The sequence below is a fragment of the Hippopotamus amphibius genome, chromosome X (genome assembly GCF_030028045.1).
Source record: "Hippopotamus amphibius kiboko isolate mHipAmp2 chromosome X, mHipAmp2.hap2, whole genome shotgun sequence".
Classification (NCBI taxonomy): Eukaryota; Metazoa; Chordata; class Mammalia; order Artiodactyla; family Hippopotamidae; genus Hippopotamus; species Hippopotamus amphibius.
Genome location: NC_080203.1, coordinates 117118223 through 117130806, shown reverse-complemented (window position 1 = coordinate 117130806; position 12584 = coordinate 117118223). Strand labels below are relative to the sequence as shown.

The following is a 12584-nucleotide window of genomic DNA, read 5'->3' as shown; positions in this document are numbered from 1 at the left end:
AATCTCTCTTCCCACCAAAAAAAGTTGCTTATTTTGGTAAAGTGTTTGTCCTAGAGGAAGAACTGACATTTACATTAGCAATGCTGTGCAAGATTTTTACCCAAGACCTAAAACCAGCCTGCAGTGGAGATTTTACTTCTCTGTTCAGGTTCCCAGACAGAAGCCAGAAGCTGTTGAGCATGACAGGGCAAAGGAGGCAATGAAGATGGATGATGGGCACCTAGCATGGACGGAGCAAGGGAAGCCAGATTCCTGGGAATGGTGTCGTTTTCCTTTTTTTTCCTAAGTCATCTCTGTAGGAAGGTGCTGGGCAGGGGCCCCAGAGAGAGGAAGGGTCCAAGGCTCCTTTAGCTGGCCTGGGTGCAGGGCACCGCCACAGCAGCTAACACAGGACAACTTACTATCTCAGGTTCGGGCAGATGCAGGATGGAATGCAGAAGAAAAGGAATGCTCATAGGAAATCATTTTGCTTGGAATGCTAGATGGCCAAGCTTCAGCCTTTGGTCCTGTGCAACCCTTGCCTCACTTGTCAACAGTGAAATTAGTTTAAGTTAGAAGAGCCAACTAGGATCACACCAGCTTCTGCTACCTTCATGCTCACTGTTAGAAAAAGATTAACTTGTGTGGACATTCTGATCTGTTAATTCCTGGGGACTGCTTTATTCTTCCCAAGACTATCTGTTGGTCAAATAACCCCAAAGGCTGAAAGCGAAAACACACCTGTCCTGTTCTGCAGTTCCTTAAGAATGGACCGGCGGTGTGGTTGAGCTGATATGGAGAAGCTGCACTTTCCTGCAGAAGATCCATGACCTGCTATCCCACCCCAGATCTCAGCCTGAGGTATATTTCAGTGAAGGCAGGTAGCTGTGCTTCTCAAAGCAGAGAAGCAGTTTAAGAGCAGAAAGGTAGAGGAAATCTAGAAAAGAACCGTCTTGATACAGATTTATCCCACGGTGTGAGGGAGAGGGCAGAGAACCCAGTGGCACTTCGCTTATCCAGCAATTTCTGTCACTGTGGTGACCAACTTCTGCCCACTCCATACGGTCTTGAACTGCTCAGGGACTGGGAACTCATTGAAGTCACCGCCTTCTGTAGGAATGAGGACATTCATCTCAGAAGATTTGGCACTATCTCACAATCCAGGGAATTCTTGCTCAGGTAAACGTAGCAGCCATCTGTCTTGTTGATGGAAATGGTTGGCACCTTACCCATTACCTGAACTTTGACATCCCTACTATTGATTATCTCCACAATACCCACCACGTCATCAAACACCAGGCCGAGTTTCTTACACTTATCTACTGTACTGGAGTTAATTTTGCCCTTGATTTGCAAAGTCGAGTTGACACACTTGAATATGTAAGCCACCTGTTTCAGCTCGGTGTCATCTATCACCAGGTTGGAAACATTCTCCTGATTTTCCACTCTCCACTTCTTGCCCTCCAGTTCAAGTAGAGCTGGCTCCTTCTTTATGACTGGTTTGGGGGCATGGGCTGACTCCTGGTTTAGATGCAGAGAATGGTTTGGAGCTACTTCGTACTGGAGCACTCTGAGCCTTCAAGGCAGGGTTCTTGTGAGTCTTCGTGTCATCGGATACATATTTCAGGGCATGTGTGATGCTCTCCCCCTGATTAATCTGCGCAAACAGTGCTGAGTGTGAAGCAGACTCACCTGAGCCTGAACTGGTGGGGACTGGGGGTGGAGGTGGGCCTGGTGGGGGCGGGGGGAGGAGGACCTGATCCAGCAGAGGGTCCAGACGGCAATCCACTCAGTTCTTTTGCCACAGGCCCCGTTTTGCTCCAGGCCAGTCCAGTGGTATGGAACTCCTTAATGTAAGCCTGCAGCTCTACCCATATACTCAAGTAAGCTTTGATCCAGTCCACATGCTTCTTATCCACATCTTTGTACTCCGTGAGGACTTGGTTTGTATAAAACATGGCAGCATCATTCATTCCCTTCACATAGGGACCAGGCTTGGGAGCCATAGCCACTCAACCTAGGGCCTGGATACTTTCGCTGACAGCAGACAGGTGATTGAACAACTTGCTGCCTTCGTTCTTCTCCGGAAAGGTTATCACTTCTTGGATCTGCTTGGAGATGGGTGCCAACAAATCAGAAAGCTTGTGGCCTGCTGGCTGCTTGGCACTGAGAGGCTGTAACCAAGAGAGCTCGCCCCAACTTCAGACCTGTGTGGACCATCTCTGCATGTTTCTGCACATCTCCCCTGGTCTCTTTACTGATCTCGAGGTACTCTGCCACAGGACCAGCCAGCAGTGAGTCAAAGGCTTGCACACATGGAGCTGTTCCTTTTGCAGCACTGTCTCCATACCCACAGTGTGTGTCAGAAGCCTGGGAGACTGCCTCAAGGCGGCCCACTGCTCTCTCCAGTCTTTCTACCAGATTTTGCATGTCAGCCATAATATACCACCTGCTCAGAGTTCTGCCTCACCTCGGGACTGCGATCAGCCGCTCTCTAAAGTATACTTTTTAAAACAGCGAAATTGTGTGGTACAGTCTGTGGGTTTGGACAAATATATAATGACATATGTCCATTATTATAATATCATATAAAGTATTTTCTCTGCCCTCAAAGAATCCTCTGTGCTCTGCCTATGCATCTCTCTTCAAGCCACTGCCCCTGGAAATCACTTACCTTTTTTTGTTGTTGCTGTTTTGTTTGTTATTTTTTATTTGTATTTATTTTTTATTTTTTTAAGCTCTTTATTGGAATGTTTCCATAGTTTTGCCCTTTCCAGAATGTCATACTGAAGAACACTTGGATTCCCATGAGCAATGAATAAGAGTGCCTGTTGTTCGACATTCTCCCAGCACGTGTTGGTGTCAGTGTTTGGATTTTGGCCATCTAATAGGTTTTAATGTTATCTCATTTTTGCCTTAATTTGTAATTCCCTAATAACATATGATGTAGAATATCTTTTCATATGTTTATTTGCCATCTGCATATTTTCTTTGATGAGATATCTGTTCAGGTCTTTGGCCCATTTTTTAATTGGGTTGTTCGTTTTCTTATTGTTGAGCTTTAAGAGTTCTTTGTATATTTTGAATAACAGTTCTTTATTAGATGTGTATTTTGCAAATATTTTCTTCCAGTCTATAGCTTATCTTCTCATTCTCCTGATATTGCATTTTACAGAGCTGAAGCTTTCAATTCTCATGACGTCCTCTTATCATTGTATGTAAAATGTAACTGCACTAAACTTGTTTATTAACTCTGTTTCTTGATTATTTATGATTTTCTACATATAGGATCATGTCATCTGCAAAGAGTTTTACTCCTTCCTTTCCAATCTCGATGTCTTTTATTTTTCTTCCCTAATTACCCTAATTAGAACAACCTTCAGTACAATGCTGAATAGAAGTAGCAAGAATGAACATTCCATTCTTTTGTTCCTGATCTTAGCTTTGTCTTTTCCCATTAAGTATGTCAGCCATGGGTGTTTCATAGATGCCCTTTACAGGAGTTCCCTTCTATTTTTACTTTGTTGAGTACCTTTATCAAGAAAGGGTGTTAGATTATGGCAATGCTTTTTCTGCATCCATTGAGATGGTAATGTGGTTTTCATCCTTTATTGTATTTATGTGGTTTATCAAATTGATAGATTTTCATACTTTGAACCAACTTGTTTGTTGGTTCATATATATATAGCTGGATTCAGTTTGCTAGTATTTTGTTGTGAACTTTTATAACTATATTTATAAGGGAAATTGTTCTATAGTTTTCTTTCCATGTGATATTTTTCTCTGATTTTGGTATCAGAACAATATTGCCTTCGTAAAATGAGCTGTCATATGTTCTATTTTTTGGAAGTTTGCCAAGGATTGGTGTTAACTCTTTAGATGTGCAGTAGAATTCTAGTCCTCCAGTCTTTGTGGGAAGTTTTGATTACTAATTAAATCTCTTTGTTATATATCATTTAGGATTTTCCATTTCCTCTTGAATCAGATTCAGCAGTGTGTGTCTTTCTCAGAATTTTTCCATTTCCTCAAGGTTGTCTAATTTTTTTGGCATAAAAAAGTCAGTAATCATGCCTCCTCTTTCATTCCTGATTTTAGAATTTGATCACCTATTTTTCTTCATCTAGCTAATGGTTTGTCAGTTTTGTTGAGGTTTTGATTCTCTCCATTGCTTTTCTATTCTGTATTTCATTTATTTATACTCTAATCTTTATTTCCATCCTTCTGCTTGCTTTAAATTTCTTTTTCTTTTTCCATGTTCTTAAAGTGGAAGGTTAGGTCATTGATTTGAAATCTTTCCTCTTTTATATTGTAGGCATTTATAGCTATGTATTTCCTTCTGAACACTGCTTTAGCTGCATTCCGTAAGTTTTTGTATATTGTGTTTTTATTTTCCATAATCTCAAAGCATTTCCTAATTTCCCTTGTCATTTCTTCTTTTTCCTCCTGATTCCTTAGGACTGTTCTTAATTTCCACATATTTGTGAATTTCTCCAAAGATTATTCTTGATCACAATAAAACCAGTGTCATTATGTTTGGTCTGATTATTTATGTAGGTGCAACAAGAGTAATAATTAACCATAATTTCCTTGAGCATATAGCATTTAGTAAATTAAGTCCAAAGACCTTCTGTCTAGAACTTTTCAAAAGCAATTTTGGATTGGACTTGTAAAATTATCTACTTTTGTCATTATATCCTAGGGCTAGGAAACTAAGCCTAACATACTTTCCTCCAAATTTCACCTGCAGTATCTATAAATTTGAGTTATATCCTCTCTCTTAAGGTCCCCCAAATTTGCTAAGGTCTACTGCCTGACAGAAATTGACCTTCTTCAGCACCTATGAGGCTGAGACTGTATATAAGACAAGCACCAAACCAGTTTTCTTGGCAGGACTTTATAAGCATTAGCTCTATATATAAAGTCAATTTTTATAGTAAGATTTCTATACTTAATCAGATTAGTATAATTTTTAAATGCGACACTCAAGATATTGTATGGCCTTGGTTGAACAATTTATATATCCAATTATATCCTGGTAAAAATGGGGACAGTTTCTATTTGAGCTTATGTAAATAGCTATATTCCCATGAAAAGTAAGAAGTCTCAGTAAAAATGTTTTTGAATTGAGAGAGGGATTCAATGAGACGCAAATAGCAGTACAGATATTTTCAGTTTACAAAATCATCATCTACTAAATTTAGAGTTAAGAACAGCTTAAGAAGAAAAGGCCTTCTTCATATATCAGGAAAAAAAAAAAAAAAGAAAATCCAAAATAATATCAACATCATTCCAAACAAATAACCAGTTATATTTTCCTCATAAGATTATTTAGTCCTGTGTCATTAATTTTTCTGATTCTTATCAACAATCTGCATTCATGAAATGTCTGCTTACAGACTAAAAAGATTCCTATAATTCCTAACAGTCCATGGCACATCTTGAAAGTTATCTAAGCATCATCAGCTCAAAGTCTTACCCAAGAGTGTATTCCCTGAAGTATCAATAGTTCATGGTACATGATAAAGTCCTTCCCACAGGCCTGGAGACTGTTTTGTTTTGTTTTTTGTTGTTGTTTTTTACAAATTTTAGCCTGAAGCGTTATAGCAGAGCCTTCATGGAAACATCAGGGGGGAAAATAAAACTGTTTGATAGTAAGACTGGATGGCTGTGGTTAACTTATCAAAGAAGCCAATAGAATAAGAATGTAGAAGAGTGAAATTCTCTAATACGATGCAATAAATAACTATTTCATAAAGGTTTGATCAAGGATTCCTCTGAAGGTAATTACATTGTAGACTATGAAGGCATTGACAAATCCCCAGGGCTTTGCCATAAAGCTTATGATCCCTGAAATATTTATATTAATAAAAATTCACTTATACAAACTAAACCTTGGGAAGGATGAACATCTCTTCTGATTTGGAAATTCTTCCCATGAAATTTTTACAATAATGTTGAGCTAATGAAGAAATATGGAGTTATCAAAAAAAACCCCTAATTATTTCTGGGATCCCTTTTTCATACGGTGAAATACCAAATCTCTGTGCTTTTCCAGGGGCCATTTGGGAAATCTCAAAGATAGTTTTAGGTGTTAAAGGTATCCTAAAATTTTAATTTAGTTTTTAATGTAGGTTTTCATCTTAGAAAGGCATAATTAAGTTTTCAAAGGAGATTTGGTTACTTTATTAAGATAGAATCATGAATTCCTAAGAAACAATGACTACTAATGAAAGAGGCAAAATATAAACAAACAAATAAATAAAACAAAACAAACACAGAAAAAGATAACATGATTGCAAGGAAGCTTAGCTCTTTCACAACTGAGGAATTTTTGTATTTTGTTGAAAAAATAATGATCATTTCCACTGTCATAAACCATACTTCTGAGCCAAGCAATCCACCTTGACTGTTCCTACAATTAACATGGACAAAGCCAGGTTTTATTGATGGGGGACAAATACTATAAATCTGTCTGGTTTTCCTCCTTCCTCCCTCCCCTCCCCCTTTCTTTCTTTCTTTCTCTCTTTTCCTTTCTTTCATAAAAGTAATATTATAGAAAGTAATAATAATAAAGAAAATAGTCAAGTCAACAAAAATCAGATAATATTATTCTGGTGAGATTTGGAAACTGTTGTCTGGACAGATTATAAGGAAAGTAAAGAATAACATCTAATAACATTCTTTTCAGGAATTTTAAGACAAATTTATCACATAAACAGAGAGAGAGACAAATTCTAGCTTTCCATTTAGATGCTAGTTGGCAGTAAAGGTTTAACAGGCTTTTTTTCTTACAATTAAACCCACCAAAACCAAGCCAATTTTGCCAAAATTTAAATACATTTTGTTGCTTTTTTTCATACGTAGTATTTGTAGCTATTATAAACAAAGACACACTAAAATTCCCTTTATGTAAACCTTTTCAACTTTCTATATACTTTCTACAATTCAGGATATGATAAAACTAATCCTTTTTCCCCATGTAGAAAACCTCATTTAATTTACAACTGCAAAGAAGCATTTGCATTTCTCTGTATCACTTCTTGTACAGTCTGAACTACATACAATAACCAAAGAAACTAACTTGTATTTTTCCATAAAAATTAAAAATGGGTAGATATTTGAGGACTTTCTGTCCTATATAACCATTTTAGCAGACTATCAAAGTTTATAGATACAAATTGTATAACACTCTACAGCCACTCCCATCTCTTTTACATCTAGTTAAAATGGCAAAGAGGAATATTAACACGACTCATTATTCATGTTCATTAACAAGACTCAAAGATATAGCTGCTCTAGAGGATAGTAGAAGAAAACGTTTCAAAAATAAAAGTATGTTAGCTTTGTGATCAATTTTTCAGCATTCAATCATTCTTTAAAATTGTCTTCATATTTAATAATTATCCATAAATTAAATCAATTTAAGATTAGTCTAAGATTTTTAATTAAGGAGGTTTAAATTATGTTTAAGCTTCCAAACTATGACATAGAGTTACTGTTAATATAAAAAGTTTGTGAGAACAATGAAACAATTTAGTTGAACATAAATTTATATTTTTCATAATTTTAATTATTATGTAGGAGTAATATAATTTTATTTGATTACTAAACTGATATTAGAAGTTTAAAGAGTTCAGAATAACTACTCTCTTTATGAGGGAAAACAAATCAAAATCTTATTAAAAATATAAAATATCATGATATCCCTTATATGTGGAATCTAAAAAATGATATGGATGAACTTATTTTCAAAACAGAAACAGATTCACAGACTTAGAAAACGAACGTATGGTTACCAAAGGGGAAAGGTGGAGGGGAGGGATAAATTAGGAGGTTGAGATTAACACATACACACTACTATATATAAAATAGATAATCAACAAGGACCTATTATATAGCACAGGGAACTCTACTCAATACTCTGTAATAACCTATATGGGAAAAGAATCTGAAAAAGAATAGATATGTGTAAATGTATAACTAAATCACTATGCTGTACACATGAAACTAACACAACGTTGTAAGTCAACTATACTCCAATGTAAGTAAAATTTAAAAAAATAAAAATATAAAATGTACACTTGTATTATACCACATTTTGATAAACTCAAAGAAAAGTTGCATACTATTATTTTTAATCCAAATGATTAAATTTTTAATTTAGTCAAATTATTAACTTAGTCAAATTTGTCAAAAGATTCATTTTTCTTATGTGAACTTGGATTTTAGAATGTTTCTAAACTAGTAATTTATAAAATATTAGAAGTTCAATTTCTTTATTTCCTGTGTATTTGAGGGATTTCAATTGATATATGTACTTATTTTCAAAAGAAAATATATATCCATTATTCATCCCATAGACATCACCAAACGGTCAGATGATAAAACCAAAGTCCTAATTATTGCTGCCACCAATGAGAATAACTTATTGGCCATATATTAACCAGAAACAAAAACAAAAAATCAGTAGGAAAAACAAAGAAAGCAAAACAAAAGTAAGTAAGCAAAACTAGAGAATAAGCAAATATAAAGCTCTATTGCTGCTTGGGATTTGTTTTGAGAGCCAAGAAAAGACCTAATTGGGATGAAACTGCTCATGAGGTATATTTACTTTTCCAGCAATGCAATTTCCTTGGCTCCGTGGGATGAGGCTACATGGGCATCTCAGTGGATGACCTACAAAACTGTTAAGTATATTTTTCCAAAAGACTAATCAGGACTCTTATACGTACATAAAAGAAATATGTATCAAATATTTCCTGTAATTATTTAATAAGAGAAACAGTAAGATGATAAAACCAGTCCAAAGAACATTAGAGATGCTAGGTACTAATAGGCAATGTTACAGTGAGATTCCTGAATTAGAAACAAAACTGGTTAATGACCTACATGGCCATGAACTGAAACTTCTGGGGATGGAATCACCAGATAAAATACAGGATGCACAGTTAAATGTGAACTTCAGATGAACAGTGAATAATTTTTTCAGTATATAAATAAGTCCTAAATATTGCATGCATATTTATTTGCTAAATCTGGCAACTCTATAATGGAATTATCTGTTCCATTAGACACAAATTATTTGCATTTCTTCTGGATAAAAATTTACAAATTAGTTTCTACCTCTCTAGAGACATAAGATGGCCCAGACAATATAAAGTCAAGCCCAGAATTGCACTAAAAGAATAACAATATTTTAATAAAATTTAGTAAACTTGAGGTTTCCAAGTTTTAGATAATTTCCCCAGTGAAGCACAAGTAAAAAAACTTAAACTAGAAAATACTATTTATTACAAAATAACATTGAGAATTAAGATATAAAACAATAAGTATATAGACTGTTTCCTTAAGACTCTTTATATTCAATCTGAGAAAGCGTTGGCCATTTTTTTTCTCAGAGTACTATTTCATGCAGGAGGTATTCTGATATTGTCACAAACGCAGGTTGGAAAGGTTATTTTTAGACTTATGGCTTTTTCAACTGCAGAACAATATTCGCTTCCAGAAAAGAAAGCAAAACAAACCTTACAATCAGATAACAGGGCAAAAATTGTTCACAAGTATTACTTGAATAAGGTCAGTAGCTGTATTCCTTTGCTGCGTTCACTTCTCTCGAAAGCAGACCAAGATATGCCATTCTACACGTCTGAAATATGAGTCTATCCCTCAAATAATCATCATTACCACCAGGAAACTATATAAGAACTATATAAATTTGATTTTGAAGGAAAAGTTAGTGAGCAAATGATCCTAGTTACAAAGCTTCAGTAAAGAAGAAATCTTCCCAATAGCTAGGCTGATAGTAATATTCATATATTAACTATATAAAATGATCCCTCCAATGCAATCTGGCTAGTGTTATCTATTCATTCCTTTATCAAAGATTTGAGCGCTACATATATGTTGGACTCAGGTGACAGCACTACAAACAACAAACAAGTTGGACCCCTACCTTTGTGAGCTTATGTATACTTGGCATTTATAAGAGAAAAAAGCAAAAAACTGGTAAACTGAAGTGAAGTAACCAAACTACAACAAATTCTCTCTACAAAAGGATTTTAGAACTTAAAGCTTAATTATCTATTTTGAAATACTGGCAGTTTAGTGAAAAGCTGATACTAGGCTGACAATGGAATTGTGATTTTTGCTTGTTGGTTTAAACTTTTGCAATTCAGGAAGCAATGTCAAAAACAATAACATGAGGCAAAGGGCCACTTGGGAGAGGCAAAGAATAAAAATATGAATTTAAAAAGAGGAGAAACTTTAAATACTAGAAAGGTAACAATGTTTGTATTCACAATTATGGAAGTGCTGATTAGTACTGAATGATCTTATAAAGTAGAAACTCAGCGGGTAAAAGCGGGTTTTGTTTGGATACCATTATTTAAACATTGATGAGTTTGGTAAGGTGAACACTTACTAGGATCAACTGGGGAAAATTTTTTTTCAAAATATATAGAAGTACTTCATCCTCCAGATTCAGATACCCTTTTGGTGGCTGTAACACCTAGCTGCCTATCCAACATGGCTTCTCCCCTTATGGGAACACAGATTTTATTAAGAGAGTGCTGTGTTTATTAAAGCTCCCTTCTCCAGACTTCTGTAGCTATACTTGACTCTGTGACTCAGTACCTTATGATATAAAAATAGAAATTTGCCGGGTGGGGCACGTAGGAAATCTACAGTTTCCCTGAAAAGTGAGACAAACCTAGCTGACATGTGTTCTGCTCTATACCATTCTCCCTTCTCGCCTGGAATGGGGAATAATAACTTTTAAGGGAGTGCCAACGTCTTTCCACCATAAGGAACAAAGCCTTACTCTAAGGTTGGAGGATCAGGAGGCAAAAAGGAGCCTGAGTCACAAGGACTTCCTTGAGCAGCTACACTTTCCCTGGGTAGCTTATCTCTGAATTTCTTGGTTAGTGAGAAAAAAAAATAGGTCAACTCCTGTTTAAGCAAGTCACATAATTTGGTTTCTCTTAATTGCAGCTGAATCCAACCCTAAACGTATGATAGAAGTGGAGGGAGAAGGAGAAGGGGGAACATGAATATTTTGAAACTGCTCCCCGGGGAATTCTAATGTGAACCTTATTCTGCTTTATAAAGAGGGGCTGTTCACCGACATGTCATTGAGACACATGCATATATGTCAATTGTATCTGAAAGGTCCCTTCTAACCCAGGGTCCTAAAATGAAAAATTAAAATGGAATCTACCTCATGGAAGTAATTATTCACGGTGTACAAAATAATGTGCATTTTCTCTCTCTCCTTTTCCCTCTTCTCCCACTTTCTCGATCTTTCTACCTACACAAATATTACTAAAGTATAATTTTCAAAATTTAAAAATTATAACTCTCATGTCAAAATTTTTCTTTAAAAAATAAAATTAATGAAGGAACCAATAAAAGAGTGATTCAAAGAACATTTGAGGAGTTAACTAATTGTAGGCAACGTAATAAAGAATGTTAGGATAAGATTGCTGGGTTAAATACAAAAGTGCTAATTGTCAACAGAGCAATAAACTATAAATTGTGGTATCACCCTTTCTACAAGATTGAAATTATTTGCACCTCTACTGGATAAAAATGTGCAGTTTAACATGTAACCTCACTACATCCAGATTCTTTAATCGATAGTCTTTATAGTATATTTGTGTACAAGATATACAAATTATAGCTCATATAAATATAAAATAAATATGTACTTAATATACTAGTTTAATATAATAAATATTTTACAATATAAATATATAATAAATATATGAGATATAATTATTAACAAGTATTGTTGTGGTGTAAATGGTATTGACCCCAATCCAGACTTCCTGGGAGCTAGAAAAAGCCTTAGCTCTGAGTAGGTGAAGGAAATGTTATATCCTGATTTGCTTCTATCCTTGTTCTGGTTCTTTGTTATCCACTGATTCTTATCTGTATCACAGCTCAGTTTGCCACCCATAACATTATCCAGGGAAAAGATCTCTTTAGTTGCCTCAGAGGAAACTCCATTGACATCTTATTTGTACTATAAGCAACTGCTCAAAAGTGGAGACTAAATAACAGACTATGCCCATTGCATTTTTCTCAACAATTTCTATTACTTTGGTATCTCAATTGCTAACTGTTACTTAGCATATATATAAAAAGTCAAATTAATATGGAATTTGTCAGTTCCAATGCACACTCTGCAAAGTACTGTACTTACATTTTACATATACATAGGGACCTTTTTCTCTCAGCTGTTGGTGCAAAACTTGAAGAGATTACCCTGGGTTTTGCAGGAACAAAATTTTGTTAGGGAGTACTGCCTCAAAACTTCCCACTCATTGTTTAATATACCACAGCCCAGAATCAACCTCTGGCTATGGCTGAGTGAGGAGTTTGACAAATCTTCTCCTCAAAAAGCAGCTAAAAAGCTGAAGAAAATTGACAAAACAACTGCTTCAGTACTATGGCAGTAGTCCAAAATGGACATATAACAATGTAAGAAGCATTTATGCTTGAAAAACTGCTGAATATTGAGTAGCAATAGTAGGAGTCTGTGGCAGTTTTGGCTGGGATGCTCCCAACAGCCCTCCAGCTCCATTGGCATGGATGTTCTGCCAGAG

General features: G+C 35.6%; 1 pseudogene; it reads right to left on the bottom strand.

Annotated features, from left to right (window-relative positions):
- Nucleotides 1–991: 991 nt before the first annotated feature.
- Nucleotides 992–2455, bottom strand: LOC130842141 (adenylyl cyclase-associated protein 1-like; annotated as a pseudogene).
- Between the last annotated feature and the right edge of the window lie 10129 nt (nucleotides 2456–12584).